Raw genomic sequence first — 17,722 nt, forward strand, 5'->3', positions numbered from 1 at the left:
CCTACTAAAAATGGACTATGCCTGACTATTTCTCATTATACTGGGTGCATTGTTGCACAACATATTTCTAACCTCAGAAGAAAAATGGATCACCATGCTTTATCTGCCTACCTGCTTAGTCTCAGTGTGTCCCAGGTGATGCTTTCCCAAGCTGTACTCGCTGGCATTTAGGCATCAGATATTTGCCTGTCGATGCCTGCACAAGTGAGTTTTGAATACGTGTAATTGCAAGCATGTTGGATGATATCTCTGAGGTTTTCACACTTGTTCTGCACATTCTGAGCCGCTGCTGATAGAGCAGAATAGAAGTAGGGTGAAGACTTGAGAGAAACTTTCCTCTAACAGTAGACAGCATCAAGGTAGTTTCTGTAGTGTAGTGGTCATCACGTTCGCCTAACACGCGAAAGGTCCCCGGTTCGAGACCGGGCAGAAACACTGTGCATTGGGTGCTTTTTTTAGTGCACACTCTAAAACCTTATTATCTCAATGCAAGTTTAAGAAGAGGTGGTCTTTGAACACAGTGAGCCGTGAAAAACATTCTTTACCTTTGCAGACGAAACAAAGTTATCTCCATCCATCATCTGGGGGTTGTTCTTGGGCCTATTTTTATTTTGTATAAGCTATGTTGTATTGTTGGGGCCTTTACACCTGTGACATTGCTGTGAACGTTGTGAGTGGAAACGTTGGCAGGTGCAGACAGAAAAGTCAGAACTAAGCACACCCTGAGCCGTCAGGATGGCCGAGTGGTCTAAGGCGCCAGACTCAAGAGAGCTTGATCTTCAGTGATGCTGAGCCTTCTGGTCTCCTCATGGAGGCGTGGGTTCAAATCCCACTTCTGACAGGTCCCTTTTACACCCTTAAGTCTTCCAAATTTTTGCAGTGCATTCCCCACACACACCACAATATTTGCAGGAACCTGTAGTAAATAAAGAGAAATCCACCAGGCTGGGCCCTCAATCACAATTCCATGTATTTCTGAAAGGGACACCTCAGGCACACCTTCCATTACATTTGCACTCCATCACAGTAACTGCCATGCTGGGTTTCGAAATAAGCAGTTGATCCCATCATTTGTTGTGAGGCTCTCCTGCCACCTTTTGGGCAGAGAAGGCACTGTCCCTGCAACAACACAGGCAGACATGTTCAACAGGGCTTCCTGGTTATGTGGGAGGAGCAGATTGCCAATGGTCCCCCCTTGCAAATTCTAATTTACATAAGGAAGACAGAGAGGTAGCTGGGAGTAGGCACTACACACGGACATTGCACTCCCTCTTGTGATTTGCAGCCAATTCTAGATTGAGGCAGGAGGAAAGGAGGAGACTCGCCCAGCAATGGCCATACTGGGAAGTCAGCCACTCTGGGTCTACCAGGTGAATGTTTCAGGCCTGTGAGCCACTCATTTAAATCTCGCCTGATCGAGCCTGATCGAGCGCTGAGCGAGCGCGTTTGAATGCCAATATCAAACACCTCTTTCTCAGGCGCAAGAAATGGTGGGCCCTTCGTTGCTTCTGGTGTGGAAGTCTATGGAGCAAGGGTTCAGGACTTGCAGAGGAGTGCAAGTGCCAGAAAGTGCTTGCTGTTCTCATCTTTTTACTGCTCACTGGCCGATAGGAGATTGGCTTCCCCCTTCCTTGCTGGAGTGAAAAAACAACCACTTGAGAGAAAACATGACTTTGTGTGGCTCACTTATAGGGAGACGAGCCAAATAGCCCTGCTGTTTTCTGAAAGACGCCTCAGTAATTGTTCAAAATGTCTCCTGGCCACTCAGGCTCGTTGGTCTAGGGGTATGATTCTCGCTTCGGGTGCGAGAGGTCCCGGGTTCAAATCCCGGACGAGCCCATCCTGTGGAAGTTTTCAGGCTGCTTGTCATATAGGAGCCTTTCTTCTTTTCAATGCTATAAGACGCTGTGTATGTCGAGAAGGTTCCTTACCCTGCACGCTATTTTCCACTTTTGACCTGATAAAGGAGTGCAGGACTTCGTTGCAACTGCTTTTCTGGGCAGGACCAGCAGTGTAGGAACATTACATGCAAAGTGTTTTTCTAGTGTAATTTCAGGATATGGTTTCAAAATCGCCTATTGGAAAAAAAGCGGTCCTCATTCCTGTCTTCCAAAGAAAGAGAGACCGGGTAAGGAGAGCCCAACTTTGAGCTTCAAGGACGTTGGCCCTTAGTCGGTGCATTCCAACCCAATACATGCCAACAAGATTCCTGAGGTAGTGTCTGTTTCTGTAGTGTAGTGGTTATCACGTTCGCCTTACACGCGAAAGGTCCCTGGTTCGAGACCGGGCAGAAACAGCAGCTTGCTGTTTTTCACAGTGTTTGCATTTACTGGCTCACTTTATAGGAAAGCTGAGATAATAGAGGCTGTCTATTCCTCACCAGCCTGACGTAGTGTGCTCCAGAGATCTCAGTGACAGCTCGAAAAGAGAAGTGACGATAGCTTGCGCCATTCGCTTGCTCGCACTTTGCTCTGTAGGGTGGGCCTACTTCATGAAAGCAAGGCATGAGAGAAGAAATGCTTCTCTTGTCCTCACCACGAGCAGACACTTAAAGCAAACAAACTGTCTGAAGGACAGAGGCTTTTTAATTTCTTGTTTGATGACGGTCATGGAAAAGACAGCAATCATATTGCAGAACAGAGCAGCATGTACTGGCTAGCTGCCACTAACCCCTGGAGCCGTGTCAGAGGTGACTCTTGCGTGGCTCGTTGGTCTAGGGGTATGATTCTCGCTTAGGGTGCGAGAGGTCCCGGGTTCAAATCCCGGACGAGCCCTTTTTAGAGGTTAACATACAAATCCTACTAAAAATGGACTATGCCTGACTATTTCTCATTATACTGGGTGCATTGTTGCACAACATATTTCTAACCTCAGAAGAAAAATGGATCACCATGCTTTATCTGCCTACCTGCTTAGTCTCAGTGTGTCCCAGGTGATGCTTTCCCAAGCTGTACTCGCTGGCATTTAGGCATCAGATATTTGCCTGTCGATGCCTGCACAAGTGAGTTTTGAATACGTGTAATTGCAAGCATGTTGGATGATATCTCTGAGGTTTTCACACTTGTTCCGCACATTCTGAGCCGCTGCTGATAGAGCAGAATAGAAGTAGGGTGAAGACTTGAGAGAAACTTTCCTCTAACAGTAGACAGCATCAAGGTAGTTTCTGTAGTGTAGTGGTCATCACGTTCGCCTAACACGCGAAAGGTCCCCGGTTCGAGACCGGGCAGAAACACTGTGCATTGGGTGCTTTTTTTAGTGCACACTCTAAAACCTTATTATCTCAATGCAAGTTTAAGAAGAGGTGGTCTTTGAACACAGTGAGCCGTGAAAAACATTCTTTACCTTTGCAGACGAAACAAAGTTATCTCCATCCATCATCTGGGGGTTGTTCTTGGGCCTATTTTTATTTTGTATAAGCTATGTTGTATTGTTGGGGCCTTTACACCTGTGACATTGCTGTGAACGTTGTGAGTGGAAACGTTGGCAGGTGCAGACAGAAAAGTCAGAACTAAGCACACCCTGAGCCGTCAGGATGGCCGAGTGGTCTAAGGCGCCAGACTCAAGAGAGCTTGATCTTCAGTGATGCTGAGCCTTCTGGTCTCCTCATGGAGGCGTGGGTTCAAATCCCACTTCTGACAGGTCCCTTTTACACCCTTAAGTCTTCCAAATTTTTGCAGTGCATTCCCCACACACACCACAATATTTGCAGGAACCTGTAGTAAATAAAGAGAAATCCACCAGGCTGGGCCCTCAATCACAATTCCATGTATTTCTGAAAGGGACACCTCAGGCACACCTTCCATTACATTTGCACTCCATCACAGTAACTGCCATGCTGGGTTTCGAAATAAGCAGTTGATCCCATCATTTGTTGTGAGGCTCTCCTGCCACCTTTTGGGCAGAGAAGGCACTGTCCCTGCAACAACACAGGCAGACATGTTCAACAGGGCTTCCTGGTTATGTGGGAGGAGCAGATTGCCAATGGTCCCCCCTTGCAAATTCTAATTTACATAAGGAAGACAGAGAGGTAGCTGGGAGTAGGCACTACACACGGACATTGCACTCCCTCTTGTGATTTGCAGCCAATTCTAGATTGAGGCAGGAGGAAAGGAGGAGACTCGCCCAGCAATGGCCATACTGGGAAGTCAGCCACTCTGGGTCTACCAGGTGAATGTTTCAGGCCTGTGAGCCACTCATATAAATCTCGCCTGATCGAGCCTGATCGAGCGCTGAGCGAGCGCGTTTGAATGCAAATATCAAACACCACTTTCTCAGGTGCAAGAAATGGTGGGCCCTTCATTGCTTCTGGTGTGGAAGTCTATGGAGCAAGGGTCCAGGACTTGCAGAGGAGTACAAGTGCCAGAAAGTGGTTGCTGTTCTCATCTGTGCCTTTTTACTGCTCACTGGCCGATAGGAGATTGGCTGCCCCCTTCCTTGCTGGAGTGAAAAAACAACAACTTGAGAGAAAACATGACTTTGTGTGGCTCACTTATAGGGAGACGAGCCAAATAGCCCTGCTATTTTCTGAAAGACGCTTCAGTAATTGTTCAAAATGTATCTTGGCCACTCAGGCTCGTTGGTCTAGGGGTATGATTCTCGTTTTGGGTGCGAGAGGTCCCGGGTTCAAATCCCGGACGAGCCCATCCTGTGGAAGTTTTCAGGCTGCTTGTCATATAGGAGCCTTTCTTCTTTTCAATGCTATAAGACGCTGTGTATGTCGAGAAGGTTCCTTACCCTGCACGCTATTTTCCACTTTTGACATGATAAAGGAGTGCAGGACTTCGTTGCAACTGCTTTTCTGGGCTGGACCAGCAGTGTAGGAACATTACATGCAAAGTGTTTTTCTAGTGTCATTTCAGGATATGGTTTCCAAATCGCCTCTTGGAAAAAAAGTGGTCCTCATTCCTGTCTTCCAAAGAAAGAGAGACCGGGTAAGGAGAGCCCAACTTTGAGCTTCAAGGACGTTGGCCTTTAGTCTGTGCATTCCAACCCAATACATGCCAACAAGATTCCTGAGGTAGTGTCTGTTTCTGTAGTGTAGTGGTTATCACGTTCGCCTTACACGCGAAAGGTGCCTGGTTCGAGACCGGGCAGAAACAGCAGCTTGCTGTTTTTCACAGTGTTTGCATTTACTGGCTCACTTTATAGGAAAGCTGAGATAATAGAGGCTGTCTATTCCTCACCAGCCTGACGTAGTGTGCTCCAGAGATCTCAGTGACAGCTCGAAAAGAGAAGTGACGATAGCTTGCGCCATTCGCTTGCTCGCACTTTGCTCTGTAGGGTGGGCCTACTTCATGAAAGCAAGGCATGAGAGCAGAAATGCTTCTCTTGTCCTCACCACGAGCAGACACTTAAAGCAAACAAACTGTCTGAAGGACAGAGGCTTTTTAATTTCTTGTTTGATGACGGTCATGAAAAAGACAGCAATCATATTGCAGAACAGAGCAGCATGTACTGGCTAGCTGCCACTAACCCCTGGAGCTGTGTCAGAGGTGACTCTTGCGTGGCTCGTTGGTCCAGGGGTATGATTCTCGCTTAGGGTGCGATAGGTCCCGGGTTCAAATCCCGGACGAGCCCTTTTTAGAGGTAAACATACAAACCCTACTAAAATTGCACTATGCCTGACTATTTCTCGTTATACTGGGTGCATTGTTGCACAACATATTTCTAACCTCAGAAGAAAAATGGATCACCATGCTTTATCTGCCTACCTGCTTAGTCTCAGTGTGTCCCAGGTGATGCTTTCCCAAGCTGTACTCGCTGGCATTTAGGCATCAGATATTTGCCTGTCGATGCCTGCACAAGTGAGTTTTGAATACGTCTAATTGCAAGCATGTTGGATGATATCTCTGAGGTTTTCACACTTGTTCTGCACATTCTGAGCCGCTGCTGATACAGCAGAATAGAAGTAGGGTTGAAGACTTGAGAGAAACTTTCCTCTAACAGTAGAAAGCACCAAGGTAGTTTCTGTAGTGTAGTGGTCATCACGTTCGCCTAACACGCGAAAGGTCCCCGGTTCGAGACCGGGCAGAAACACTGTGCATTGGATGCTTTTTTTGTGCACACTCTAAAACCTTATTATCTCAATGCAAGTTTAAGAAGAGGTGGTCTTTGGACACAGTGAGCCGTGAGAAAATTTCTTTACCTTTGCAGACGAAACAAAGTTATCTCCATCGATCATCTGGGGGTTGTTCTTGGGCCTATTTTTATTTTATTTAAGCTATGTTGTATTGTTGGGGCCTTTACACCTGTGACATTGCTGTGAACGTTGTAAGTGGAAACGTTGGCAGGTGCAGACAGAAGAGTCAGAACTAAGCACACCCTGAGCCGTCAGGATGGCCGAGTGGTCTAAGGCGCCAGACTCAAGAGAGCTTGATCTTCAGTGATGCTGAGCCTTCTGGTCTCCTCATGGAGGCGTGGGTTCAAATCCCACTTCTGACAGGTCCCTTTTACACCCTTAAGTCTTCCTAATTTTTGCAGTGCATTCCCCAGACACACCACAATATTTGCAGGAACCTGTAGTAAATAAAGAGAAATCCACCAGGCTGGGCCCTCAATCACAATTCCATGTATTTCTGAAAGGGACACCTCAGGCACACCTTCCATTACATTTGCACTCCATCACAGTAACTGCCATGCTGGGTTTCGAAATAAGCATTTGATCCCATCATTTGTTGTGAGGCTCTCCTGCCACCTTTTGGGCAGAGAAGGCAGTGTTCCTGGAACAACACAGGCAGACATGTTCAACAGGGCTTCCTGGTTATGTGGGAGGAGCAGATTGCCAATGGTCCCCCCTTGCAAATTCTAATTTACATAAGGAAGACAGAGAGGTAGCTGGGAGTAGGCACTACACACGGACATTGCACTCCCTCTTGTGATTTGCAGCCAATTCTAGATTGAGTCGGAGGAAAGGAGGAGACTCGCCCAACAATGGCCATACTGGGAAGTCAGCCACTCTGGGTCTCCCAGGTGAATGTTTCAGGCCTGTGAGCCACTCATATAAATCTCGCCTGATCGAGCCTGATCGAGCGCTGAGCGAGCGCGTTTGAATGCAAATATCAAACACCACTTTCTCAGGTGCAAGAAATGGTGGGCCCTTCATTGCTTCTGGTGTGGAAGTCTATGGAGCAAGGGTCCAGGACTTGCAGAGGAGTACAAGTGCCAGAAAGTGGTTGCTGTTCTCATCTGTGCCTTTTTACTGCTCACTGGCCGATAGGAGATTGGCTGCCCCCTTCCTTGCTGGAGTGAAAAAACAACAACTTGAGAGAAAACATGACTTTGTGTGGCTCACTTATAGGGAGACGAGCCAAATAGCCCTGCTATTTTCTGAAAGACGCTTCAGTAATTGTTCAAAATGTATCTTGGCCACTCAGGCTCGTTGGTCTAGGGGTATGATTCTCGTTTTGGGTGCGAGAGGTCCCGGGTTCAAATCCCGGACGAGCCCATCCTGTGGAAGTTTTCAGGCTGCTTGTCATATAGGAGCCTTTCTTCTTTTCAATGCTATAAGACGCTGTGTATGTCGAGAAGGTTCCTTACCCTGCACGCTATTTTCCACTTTTGACATGATAAAGGAGTGCAGGACTTCGTTGCAACTGCTTTTCTGGGCTGGACCAGCAGTGTAGGAACATTACATGCAAAGTGTTTTTCTAGTGTCATTTCAGGATATGGTTTCCAAATCGCCTCTTGGAAAAAAAGTGGTCCTCATTCCTGTCTTCCAAAGAAAGAGAGACCGGGTAAGGAGAGCCCAACTTTGAGCTTCAAGGACGTTGGCCTTTAGTCTGTGCATTCCAACCCAATACATGCCAACAAGATTCCTGAGGTAGTGTCTGTTTCTGTAGTGTAGTGGTTATCACGTTCGCCTTACACGCGAAAGGTCCCTGGTTCGAGACCGGGCAGAAACAGCAGCTTGCTGTTTTTCACAGTGTTTGCATTTACTGGCTCACTTTATAGGAAAGCTGAGATAAAAGAGGCTGTCTATTCCTCACCAGCCTGACGTAGTGTGCTCCAGAGATCTCAGTGACAGCTCGAAAAGAGAAGTGACGATAGCTTGCGCCATTCGCTTGCTCGCACTTTGCTCTGTAGGGTGGGCCTACTTCATGAAAGCAAGGCATGAGAGCAGAAATGCTTCTCTTGTCCTCACCACGAGCAGACACTTAAAGCAAACAAACTGTCTGAAGGACAGAGGCTTTTTAATTTCTTGTTTGATGACGGTCATGAAAAAGACAGCAATCATATTGCAGAACAGAGCAGCATGTACTGGCTAGCTGCCACTAACCCCTGGAGCTGTGTCAGAGGTGACTCTTGCGTGGCTCGTTGGTCCAGGGGTATGATTCTCGCTTAGGGTGCGAGAGGTCCCGGGTTCAAATCCCGGACGAGCCCTTTTTAGAGGTAAACATACAAACCCTACTAAAATTGCACTATGCCTGACTATTTCTCGTTATACTGGGTGCATTGTTGCACAACATATTTCTAACCTCAGAAGAAAAATGGATCACCATGCTTTATCTGCCTACCTGCTTAGTCTCAGTGTGTCCCAGGTGATGCTTTCCCAAGCTGTACTCGCTGGCATTTAGGCATCAGATATTTGCCTGTCGATGCCTGCACAAGTGAGTTTTGAATACGTCTAATTGCAAGCATGTTGGATGATATCTCTGAGGTTTTCACACTTGTTCTGCACATTCTGAGCCGCTGCTGATACAGCAGAATAGAAGTAGGGTTGAAGACTTGAGAGAAACTTTCCTCTAACAGTAGAAAGCACCAAGGTAGTTTCTGTAGTGTAGTGGTCATCACGTTCGCCTAACACGCGAAAGGTCCCCGGTTCGAGACCGGGCAGAAACACTGTGCATTGGATGCTTTTTTTGTGCACACTCTAAAACCTTATTATCTCAATGCAAGTTTAAGAAGAGGTGGTCTTTGGACACAGTGAGCCGTGAGAAAATTTCTTTACCTTTGCAGACGAAACAAAGTTATCTCCATCGATCATCTGGGGGTTGTTCTTGGGCCTATTTTTATTTTATTTAAGCTATGTTGTATTGTTGGGGCCTTTACACCTGTGACATTGCTGTGAACGTTGTAAGTGGAAACGTTGGCAGGTGCAGACAGAAGAGTCAGAACTAAGCACACCCTGAGCCGTCAGGATGGCCGAGTGGTCTAAGGCGCCAGACTCAAGAGAGCTTGATCTTCAGTGATGCTGAGCCTTCTGGTCTCCTCATGGAGGCGTGGGTTCAAATCCCACTTCTGACAGGTCCCTTTTACACCCTTAAGTCTTCCTAATTTTTGCAGTGCATTCCCCAGACACACCACAATATTTGCAGGAACCTGTAGTAAATAAAGAGAAATCCACCAGGCTGGGCCCTCAATCACAATTCCATGTATTTCTGAAAGGGACACCTCAGGCACACCTTCCATTACATTTGCACTCCATCACAGTAACTGCCATGCTGGGTTTCGAAATAAGCATTTGATCCCATCATTTGTTGTGAGGCTCTCCTGCCACCTTTTGGGCAGAGAAGGCAGTGTTCCTGGAACAACACAGGCAGACATGTTCAACAGGGCTTCCTGGTTATGTGGGAGGAGCAGATTGCCAATGGTCCCCCCTTGCAAATTCTAATTTACATAAGGAAGACAGAGAGGTAGCTGGGAGTAGGCACTACACACGGACATTGCACTCCCTCTTGTGATTTGCAGCCAATTCTAGATTGAGTCGGAGGAAAGGAGGAGACTCGCCCAACAATGGCCATACTGGGAAGTCAGCCACTCTGGGTCTCCCAGGTGAATGTTTCAGGCCTGTGAGCCACTCATATAAATCTCGCCTGATCGAGCCTGATCGAGCGCTGAGCGAGCGCGTTTGAATGCAAATATCAAACACCACTTTCTCAGGTGCAAGAAATGGTGGGCCCTTCATTGCTTCTGGTGTGGAAGTCTATGGAGCAAGGGTCCAGGACTTGCAGAGGAGTACAAGTGCCAGAAAGTGGTTGCTGTTCTCATCTGTGCCTTTTTACTGCTCACTGGCCGATAGGAGATTGGCTGCCCCCTTCCTTGCTGGAGTGAAAAAACAACAACTTGAGAGAAAACATGACTTTGTGTGGCTCACTTATAGGGAGACGAGCCAAATAGCCCTGCTATTTTCTGAAAGACGCTTCAGTAATTGTTCAAAATGTATCTTGGCCACTCAGGCTCGTTGGTCTAGGGGTATGATTCTCGTTTTGGGTGCGAGAGGTCCCGGGTTCAAATCCCGGACGAGCCCATCCTGTGGAAGTTTTCAGGCTGCTTGTCATATAGGAGCCTTTCTTCTTTTCAATGCTATAAGACGCTGTGTATGTCGAGAAGGTTCCTTACCCTGCACGCTATTTTCCACTTTTGACATGATAAAGGAGTGCAGGACTTCGTTGCAACTGCTTTTCTGGGCTGGACCAGCAGTGTAGGAACATTACATGCAAAGTGTTTTTCTAGTGTCATTTCAGGATATGGTTTCCAAATCGCCTCTTGGAAAAAAAGTGGTCCTCATTCCTGTCTTCCAAAGAAAGAGAGACCGGGTAAGGAGAGCCCAACTTTGAGCTTCAAGGACGTTGGCCTTTAGTCTGTGCATTCCAACCCAATACATGCCAACAAGATTCCTGAGGTAGTGTCTGTTTCTGTAGTGTAGTGGTTATCACGTTCGCCTTACACGCGAAAGGTCCCTGGTTCGAGACCGGGCAGAAACAGCAGCTTGCTGTTTTTCACAGTGTTTGCATTTACTGGCTCACTTTATAGGAAAGCTGAGATAAAAGAGGCTGTCTATTCCTCACCAGCCTGACGTAGTGTGCTCCAGAGATCTCAGTGACAGCTCGAAAAGAGAAGTGACGATAGCTTGCGCCATTCGCTTGCTCGCACTTTGCTCTGTAGGGTGGGCCTACTTCATGAAAGCAAGGCATGAGAGCAGAAATGCTTCTCTTGTCCTCACCACGAGCAGACACTTAAAGCAAACAAACTGTCTGAAGGACAGAGGCTTTTTAATTTCTTGTTTGATGACGGTCATGAAAAAGACAGCAATCATATTGCAGAACAGAGCAGCATGTACTGGCTAGCTGCCACTAACCCCTGGAGCTGTGTCAGAGGTGACTCTTGCGTGGCTCGTTGGTCCAGGGGTATGATTCTCGCTTAGGGTGCGAGAGGTCCCGGGTTCAAATCCCGGACGAGCCCTTTTTAGAGGTAAACATACAAACCCTACTAAAATTGCACTATGCCTGACTATTTCTCGTTATACTGGGTGCATTGTTGCACAACATATTTCTAACCTCAGAAGAAAAATGGATCACCATGCTTTATCTGCCTACCTGCTTAGTCTCAGTGTGTCCCAGGTGATGCTTTCCCAAGCTGTACTCGCTGGCATTTAGGCATCAGATATTTGCCTGTCGATGCCTGCACAAGTGAGTTTTGAATACGTCTAATTGCAAGCATGTTGGATGATATCTCTGAGGTTTTCACACTTGTTCTGCACATTCTGAGCCGCTGCTGATACAGCAGAATAGAAGTAGGGTTGAAGACTTGAGAGAAACTTTCCTCTAACAGTAGAAAGCACCAAGGTAGTTTCTGTAGTGTAGTGGTCATCACGTTCGCCTAACACGCGAAAGGTCCCCGGTTCGAGACCGGGCAGAAACACTGTGCATTGGATGCTTTTTTTGTGCACACTCTAAAACCTTATTATCTCAATGCAAGTTTAAGAAGAGGTGGTCTTTGGACACAGTGAGCCGTGAGAAAATTTCTTTACCTTTGCAGACGAAACAAAGTTATCTCCATCGATCATCTGGGGGTTGTTCTTGGGCCTATTTTTATTTTATTTAAGCTATGTTGTATTGTTGGGGCCTTTACACCTGTGACATTGCTGTGAACGTTGTAAGTGGAAACGTTGGCAGGTGCAGACAGAAGAGTCAGAACTAAGCACACCCTGAGCCGTCAGGATGGCCGAGTGGTCTAAGGCGCCAGACTCAAGAGAGCTTGATCTTCAGTGATGCTGAGCCTTCTGGTCTCCTCATGGAGGCGTGGGTTCAAATCCCACTTCTGACAGGTCCCTTTTACACCCTTAAGTCTTCCTAATTTTTGCAGTGCATTCCCCAGACACACCACAATATTTGCAGGAACCTGTAGTAAATAAAGAGAAATCCACCAGGCTGGGCCCTCAATCACAATTCCATGTATTTCTGAAAGGGACACCTCAGGCACACCTTCCATTACATTTGCACTCCATCACAGTAACTGCCATGCTGGGTTTCGAAATAAGCATTTGATCCCATCATTTGTTGTGAGGCTCTCCTGCCACCTTTTGGGCAGAGAAGGCAGTGTTCCTGGAACAACACAGGCAGACATGTTCAACAGGGCTTCCTGGTTATGTGGGAGGAGCAGATTGCCAATGGTCCCCCCTTGCAAATTCTAATTTACATAAGGAAGACAGAGAGGTAGCTGGGAGTAGGCACTACACACGGACATTGCACTCCCTCTTGTGATTTGCAGCCAATTCTAGATTGAGGCAGGAGGAAAGGAGGAGACTCGCCCAGCAATGGCCATACTGGGAAGTCAGCCACTCTGGGTCTACCAGGTGAATGTTTCAGGCCTGTGAGCCACTCATTTAAATCTCGCCTGATCGAGCCTGATCGAGCGCTGAGCGAGCGCGTTTGAATCCAAATATCAAACACCTCTTTCTCAGGCGCAAGAAATGGTGGGCCCTTCGTTGCTTCTGGTGTGGAAGTCTATGGAGCAAGGGTTCAGGACTTGCAGAGGAGTGCAAGTGCCAGAAAGTGCTTGCTGTTCTCATCTTTTTACTGCTCACTGGCCGATAGGAGATTGGCTTCCCCCTTCCTTGCTGGAGTGAAAAAACAACCACTTGAGAGAAAACATGACTTTGTGTGGCTCACTTATAGGGAGACGAGCCAAATAGCCCTGCTGTTTTCTGAAAGACGCCTCAGTAATTGTTCAAAATGTCTCCTGGCCACTCAGGCTCGTTGGTCTAGGGGTATGATTCTCGCTTCGGGTGCGAGAGGTCCCGGGTTCAAATCCCGGACGAGCCCATCCTGTGGAAGTTTTCAGGCTGCTTGTCATATAGGAGCCTTTCTTCTTTTCAATGCTATAAGACGCTGTGTATGTCGAGAAGGTTCCTTACCCTGCACGCTATTTTCCACTTTTGACCTGATAAAGGAGTGCAGGACTTCGTTGCAACTGCTTTTCTGGGCAGGACCAGCAGTGTAGGAACATTACATGCAAAGTGTTTTTCTAGTGTAATTTCAGGATATGGTTTCAAAATCGCCTATTGGAAAAAAAGCGGTCCTCATTCCTGTCTTCCAAAGAAAGAGAGACCGGGTAAGGAGAGCCCAACTTTGAGCTTCAAGGACGTTGGCCCTTAGTCGGTGCATTCCAACCCAATACATGCCAACAAGATTCCTGAGGTAGTGTCTGTTTCTGTAGTGTAGTGGTTATCACGTTCGCCTTACACGCGAAAGGTCCCTGGTTCGAGACCGGGCAGAAACAGCAGCTTGCTGTTTTTCACAGTGTTTGCATTTACTGGCTCACTTTATAGGAAAGCTGAGATAATAGAGGCTGTCTATTCCTCACCAGCCTGACGTAGTGTGCTCCAGAGATCTCAGTGACAGCTCGAAAAGAGAAGTGACGATAGCTTGCGCCATTCGCTTGCTCGCACTTTGCTCTGTAGGGTGGGCCTACTTCATGAAAGCAAGGCATGAGAGAAGAAATGCTTCTCTTGTCCTCACCACGAGCAGACACTTAAAGCAAACAAACTGTCTGAAGGACAGAGGCTTTTTAATTTCTTGTTTGATGACGGTCATGGAAAAGACAGCAATCATATTGCAGAACAGAGCAGCATGTACTGGCTAGCTGCCACTAACCCCTGGAGCCGTGTCAGAGGTGACTCTTGCGTGGCTCGTTGGTCTAGGGGTATGATTCTCGCTTAGGGTGCGAGAGGTCCCGGGTTCAAATCCCGGACGAGCCCTTTTTAGAGGTTAACATACAAATCCTACTAAAAATGGACTATGCCTGACTATTTCTCATTATACTGGGTGCATTGTTGCACAACATATTTCTAACCTCAGAAGAAAAATGGATCACCATGCTTTATCTGCCTACCTGCTTAGTCTCAGTGTGTCCCAGGTGATGCTTTCCCAAGCTGTACTCGCTGGCATTTAGGCATCAGATATTTGCCTGTCGATGCCTGCACAAGTGAGTTTTGAATACGTGTAATTGCAAGCATGTTGGATGATATCTCTGAGGTTTTCACACTTGTTCCGCACATTCTGAGCCGCTGCTGATAGAGCAGAATAGAAGTAGGGTGAAGACTTGAGAGAAACTTTCCTCTAACAGTAGACAGCATCAAGGTAGTTTCTGTAGTGTAGTGGTCATCACGTTCGCCTAACACGCGAAAGGTCCCCGGTTCGAGACCGGGCAGAAACACTGTGCATTGGGTGCTTTTTTTAGTGCACACTCTAAAACCTTATTATCTCAATGCAAGTTTAAGAAGAGGTGGTCTTTGAACACAGTGAGCCGTGAAAAACATTCTTTACCTTTGCAGACGAAACAAAGTCATCTCCATCCATCATCTGGGGGTTGTTCTTGGGCCTATTTTTATTTTGTATAAGCTATGTTGTATTGTTGGGGCCTTTACACCTGTGACATTGCTGTGAACGTTGTGAGTGGAAACGTTGGCAGGTGCAGACAGAAAAGTCAGAACTAAGCACACCCTGAGCCGTCAGGATGGCCGAGTGGTCTAAGGCGCCAGACTCAAGAGAGCTTGATCTTCAGTGATGCTGAGCCTTCTGGTCTCCTCATGGAGGCGTGGGTTCAAATCCCACTTCTGACAGGTCCCTTTTACACCCTTAAGTCTTCCAAATTTTTGCAGTGCATTCCCCACACACACCACAATATTTGCAGGAACCTGTAGTAAATAAAGAGAAATCCACCAGGCTGGGCCCTCAATCACAATTCCATGTATTTCTGAAAGGGACACCTCAGGCACACCTTCCATTACATTTGCACTCCATCACAGTAACTGCCATGCTGGGTTTCGAAATAAGCAGTTGATCCCATCATTTGTTGTGAGGCTCTCCTGCCACCTTTTGGGCAGAGAAGGCACTGTCCCTGCAACAACACAGGCAGACATGTTCAACAGGGCTTCCTGGTTATGTGGGAGGAGCAGATTGCCAATGGTCCCCCCTTGCAAATTCTAATTTACATAAGGAAGACAGAGAGGTAGCTGGGAGTAGGCACTACACACGGACATTGCACTCCCTCTTGTGATTTGCAGCCAATTCTAGATTGAGGCAGGAGGAAAGGAGGAGACTCGCCCAGCAATGGCCATACTGGGAAGTCAGCCACTCTGGGTCTACCAGGTGAATGTTTCAGGCCTGTGAGCCACTCATATAAATCTCGCCTGATCGAGCCTGATCGAGCGCTGAGCGAGCGCGTTTGAATGCAAATATCAAACACCACTTTCTCAGGTGCAAGAAATGGTGGGCCCTTCATTGCTTCTGGTGTGGAAGTCTATGGAGCAAGGGTCCAGGACTTGCAGAGGAGTACAAGTGCCAGAAAGTGGTTGCTGTTCTCATCTGTGCCTTTTTACTGCTCACTGGCCGATAGGAGATTGGCTGCCCCCTTCCTTGCTGGAGTGAAAAAACAACAACTTGAGAGAAAACATGACTTTGTGTGGCTCACTTATAGGGAGACGAGCCAAATAGCCCTGCTATTTTCTGAAAGACGCTTCAGTAATTGTTCAAAATGTATCTTGGCCACTCAGGCTCGTTGGTCTAGGGGTATGATTCTCGTTTTGGGTGCGAGAGGTCCCGGGTTCAAATCCCGGACGAGCCCATCCTGTGGAAGTTTTCAGGCTGCTTGTCATATAGGAGCCTTTCTTCTTTTCAATGCTATAAGACGCTGTGTATGTCGAGAAGGTTCCTTACCCTGCACGCTATTTTCCACTTTTGACATGATAAAGGAGTGCAGGACTTCGTTGCAACTGCTTTTCTGGGCTGGACCAGCAGTGTAGGAACATTACATGCAAAGTGTTTTTCTAGTGTCATTTCAGGATATGGTTTCCAAATCGCCTCTTGGAAAAAAAGTGGTCCTCATTCCTGTCTTCCAAAGAAAGAGAGACCGGGTAAGGAGAGCCCAACTTTGAGCTTCAAGGACGTTGGCCTTTAGTCTGTGCATTCCAACCCAATACATGCCAACAAGATTCCTGAGGTAGTGTCTGTTTCTGTAGTGTAGTGGTTATCACGTTCGCCTTACACGCGAAAGGTGCCTGGTTCGAGACCGGGCAGAAACAGCAGCTTGCTGTTTTTCACAGTGTTTGCATTTACTGGCTCACTTTATAGGAAAGCTGAGATAATAGAGGCTGTCTATTCCTCACCAGCCTGACGTAGTGTGCTCCAGAGATCTCAGTGACAGCTCGAAAAGAGAAGTGACGATAGCTTGCGCCATTCGCTTGCTCGCACTTTGCTCTGTAGGGTGGGCCTACTTCATGAAAGCAAGGCATGAGAGCAGAAATGCTTCTCTTGTCCTCACCACGAGCAGACACTTAAAGCAAACAAACTGTCTGAAGGACAGAGGCTTTTTAATTTCTTGTTTGATGACGGTCATGAAAAAGACAGCAATCATATTGCAGAACAGAGCAGCATGTACTGGCTAGCTGCCACTAACCCCTGGAGCTGTGTCAGAGGTGACTCTTGCGTGGCTCGTTGGTCCAGGGGTATGATTCTCGCTTAGGGTGCGATAGGTCCCGGGTTCAAATCCCGGACGAGCCCTTTTTAGAGGTAAACATACAAACCCTACTAAAATTGCACTATGCCTGACTATTTCTCGTTATACTGGGTGCATTGTTGCACAACATATTTCTAACCTCAGAAGAAAAATGGATCACCATGCTTTATCTGCCTACCTGCTTAGTCTCAGTGTGTCCCAGGTGATGCTTTCCCAAGCTGTACTCGCTGGCATTTAGGCATCAGATATTTGCCTGTCGATGCCTGCACAAGTGAGTTTTGAATACGTCTAATTGCAAGCATGTTGGATGATATCTCTGAGGTTTTCACACTTGTTCTGCACATTCTGAGCCGCTGCTGATACAGCAGAATAGAAGTAGGGTTGAAGACTTGAGAGAAACTTTCCTCTAACAGTAGAAAGCACCAAGGTAGTTTCTGTAGTGTAGTGGTCATCACGTTCGCCTAACACGCGAAAGGTCCCCGGTTCGAGACCGGGCAGAAACACTGTGCATTGGATGCTTTTTTTGTGCACACTCTAAAACCTTATTATCTCAATGCAAGTTTAAGAAGAGGTGGTCTTTGGACACAGTGAGCCGTGAGAAAATTTCTTTACCTTTGCAGACGAAACAAAGTTATCTCCATCGATCATCTGGGGGTTGTTCTTGGGCCTATTTTTATTTTATTTAAGCTATGTTGTATTGTTGGGGCCTTTACACCTGTGACATTGCTGTGAACGTTGTAAGTGGAAACGTTGGCAGGTGCAGACAGAAGAGTCAGAACTAAGCACACCCTGAGCCGTCAGGATGGCCGAGTGGTCTAAGGCGCCAGACTCAAGAGAGCTTGATCTTCAGTGATGCTGAGCCTTCTGGTCTCCTCATGGAGGCGTGGGTTCAAATCCCACTTCTGACAGGTCCCTTTTACACCCTTAAGTCTTCCTAATTTTTGCAGTGCATTCCCCAGACACACCACAATATTTGCAGGAACCT

General features: G+C 47.2%; 28 non-coding genes across 28 annotated transcripts; all 28 read left to right on the forward strand.

The window, feature by feature from the left end:
- The first annotated feature begins 362 nt into the window (after positions 1–362).
- On the forward strand, positions 363–435 carry TRNAV-AAC (transfer RNA valine (anticodon AAC)). The gene has a single exon. It is a non-coding gene; the product is annotated as a tRNA-Val (tRNA).
- A 294-nt stretch (positions 436–729) lies between these two features.
- TRNAL-CAA (transfer RNA leucine (anticodon CAA)) lies at positions 730–841 on the forward strand. Its single transcript has 2 exons — positions 730–767; positions 796–841. It is a non-coding gene; the product is annotated as a tRNA-Leu (tRNA).
- A 926-nt stretch (positions 842–1,767) lies between these two features.
- TRNAP-CGG (transfer RNA proline (anticodon CGG)) lies at positions 1,768–1,839 on the forward strand. The gene has a single exon. It is a non-coding gene; the product is annotated as a tRNA-Pro (tRNA).
- A 384-nt stretch (positions 1,840–2,223) lies between these two features.
- Positions 2,224–2,296, forward strand: TRNAV-UAC (transfer RNA valine (anticodon UAC)). The gene has a single exon. It is a non-coding gene; the product is annotated as a tRNA-Val (tRNA).
- A 406-nt stretch (positions 2,297–2,702) lies between these two features.
- TRNAP-AGG (transfer RNA proline (anticodon AGG)) lies at positions 2,703–2,774 on the forward strand. Its single transcript has one exon. It is a non-coding gene; the product is annotated as a tRNA-Pro (tRNA).
- Positions 2,775–3,159: 385 nt separating this feature from the next.
- TRNAV-AAC (transfer RNA valine (anticodon AAC)) lies at positions 3,160–3,232 on the forward strand. Its single transcript has one exon. It is a non-coding gene; the product is annotated as a tRNA-Val (tRNA).
- A 294-nt stretch (positions 3,233–3,526) lies between these two features.
- TRNAL-CAA (transfer RNA leucine (anticodon CAA)) lies at positions 3,527–3,638 on the forward strand. Its single transcript has 2 exons — positions 3,527–3,564; positions 3,593–3,638. It is a non-coding gene; the product is annotated as a tRNA-Leu (tRNA).
- A 1,388-nt stretch (positions 3,639–5,026) lies between these two features.
- TRNAV-UAC (transfer RNA valine (anticodon UAC)) lies at positions 5,027–5,099 on the forward strand. The gene has a single exon. It is a non-coding gene; the product is annotated as a tRNA-Val (tRNA).
- A 406-nt stretch (positions 5,100–5,505) lies between these two features.
- TRNAP-AGG (transfer RNA proline (anticodon AGG)) lies at positions 5,506–5,577 on the forward strand. Its single transcript has one exon. It is a non-coding gene; the product is annotated as a tRNA-Pro (tRNA).
- A 386-nt stretch (positions 5,578–5,963) lies between these two features.
- Positions 5,964–6,036, forward strand: TRNAV-AAC (transfer RNA valine (anticodon AAC)). Its single transcript has one exon. It is a non-coding gene; the product is annotated as a tRNA-Val (tRNA).
- Positions 6,037–6,329: 293 nt separating this feature from the next.
- Positions 6,330–6,441, forward strand: TRNAL-CAA (transfer RNA leucine (anticodon CAA)). The gene is made up of 2 exons: positions 6,330–6,367; positions 6,396–6,441. It is a non-coding gene; the product is annotated as a tRNA-Leu (tRNA).
- Positions 6,442–7,828: 1,387 nt separating this feature from the next.
- On the forward strand, positions 7,829–7,901 carry TRNAV-UAC (transfer RNA valine (anticodon UAC)). The gene has a single exon. It is a non-coding gene; the product is annotated as a tRNA-Val (tRNA).
- Positions 7,902–8,307: 406 nt separating this feature from the next.
- Positions 8,308–8,379, forward strand: TRNAP-AGG (transfer RNA proline (anticodon AGG)). The gene has a single exon. It is a non-coding gene; the product is annotated as a tRNA-Pro (tRNA).
- Positions 8,380–8,765: 386 nt separating this feature from the next.
- On the forward strand, positions 8,766–8,838 carry TRNAV-AAC (transfer RNA valine (anticodon AAC)). The gene has a single exon. It is a non-coding gene; the product is annotated as a tRNA-Val (tRNA).
- Positions 8,839–9,131: 293 nt separating this feature from the next.
- On the forward strand, positions 9,132–9,243 carry TRNAL-CAA (transfer RNA leucine (anticodon CAA)). The gene is made up of 2 exons: positions 9,132–9,169; positions 9,198–9,243. It is a non-coding gene; the product is annotated as a tRNA-Leu (tRNA).
- A 1,387-nt stretch (positions 9,244–10,630) lies between these two features.
- Positions 10,631–10,703, forward strand: TRNAV-UAC (transfer RNA valine (anticodon UAC)). Its single transcript has one exon. It is a non-coding gene; the product is annotated as a tRNA-Val (tRNA).
- Positions 10,704–11,109: 406 nt separating this feature from the next.
- On the forward strand, positions 11,110–11,181 carry TRNAP-AGG (transfer RNA proline (anticodon AGG)). The gene has a single exon. It is a non-coding gene; the product is annotated as a tRNA-Pro (tRNA).
- A 386-nt stretch (positions 11,182–11,567) lies between these two features.
- TRNAV-AAC (transfer RNA valine (anticodon AAC)) lies at positions 11,568–11,640 on the forward strand. The gene has a single exon. It is a non-coding gene; the product is annotated as a tRNA-Val (tRNA).
- A 293-nt stretch (positions 11,641–11,933) lies between these two features.
- TRNAL-CAA (transfer RNA leucine (anticodon CAA)) lies at positions 11,934–12,045 on the forward strand. Its single transcript has 2 exons — positions 11,934–11,971; positions 12,000–12,045. It is a non-coding gene; the product is annotated as a tRNA-Leu (tRNA).
- Positions 12,046–12,971: 926 nt separating this feature from the next.
- Positions 12,972–13,043, forward strand: TRNAP-CGG (transfer RNA proline (anticodon CGG)). Its single transcript has one exon. It is a non-coding gene; the product is annotated as a tRNA-Pro (tRNA).
- A 384-nt stretch (positions 13,044–13,427) lies between these two features.
- Positions 13,428–13,500, forward strand: TRNAV-UAC (transfer RNA valine (anticodon UAC)). Its single transcript has one exon. It is a non-coding gene; the product is annotated as a tRNA-Val (tRNA).
- Positions 13,501–13,906: 406 nt separating this feature from the next.
- Positions 13,907–13,978, forward strand: TRNAP-AGG (transfer RNA proline (anticodon AGG)). Its single transcript has one exon. It is a non-coding gene; the product is annotated as a tRNA-Pro (tRNA).
- Positions 13,979–14,363: 385 nt separating this feature from the next.
- On the forward strand, positions 14,364–14,436 carry TRNAV-AAC (transfer RNA valine (anticodon AAC)). Its single transcript has one exon. It is a non-coding gene; the product is annotated as a tRNA-Val (tRNA).
- Positions 14,437–14,730: 294 nt separating this feature from the next.
- TRNAL-CAA (transfer RNA leucine (anticodon CAA)) lies at positions 14,731–14,842 on the forward strand. The gene is made up of 2 exons: positions 14,731–14,768; positions 14,797–14,842. It is a non-coding gene; the product is annotated as a tRNA-Leu (tRNA).
- A 1,388-nt stretch (positions 14,843–16,230) lies between these two features.
- TRNAV-UAC (transfer RNA valine (anticodon UAC)) lies at positions 16,231–16,303 on the forward strand. Its single transcript has one exon. It is a non-coding gene; the product is annotated as a tRNA-Val (tRNA).
- Positions 16,304–16,709: 406 nt separating this feature from the next.
- TRNAP-AGG (transfer RNA proline (anticodon AGG)) lies at positions 16,710–16,781 on the forward strand. The gene has a single exon. It is a non-coding gene; the product is annotated as a tRNA-Pro (tRNA).
- Positions 16,782–17,167: 386 nt separating this feature from the next.
- On the forward strand, positions 17,168–17,240 carry TRNAV-AAC (transfer RNA valine (anticodon AAC)). The gene has a single exon. It is a non-coding gene; the product is annotated as a tRNA-Val (tRNA).
- Positions 17,241–17,533: 293 nt separating this feature from the next.
- Positions 17,534–17,645, forward strand: TRNAL-CAA (transfer RNA leucine (anticodon CAA)). Its single transcript has 2 exons — positions 17,534–17,571; positions 17,600–17,645. It is a non-coding gene; the product is annotated as a tRNA-Leu (tRNA).
- The last annotated feature ends 77 nt before the right edge of the window (positions 17,646–17,722 follow it).

This window comes from Lissotriton vulgaris, chromosome 10 (genome assembly GCF_964263255.1).
Source record: "Lissotriton vulgaris chromosome 10, aLisVul1.2, whole genome shotgun sequence".
NCBI lineage: Eukaryota > Metazoa > Chordata > Amphibia > Caudata > Salamandridae > Lissotriton > Lissotriton vulgaris.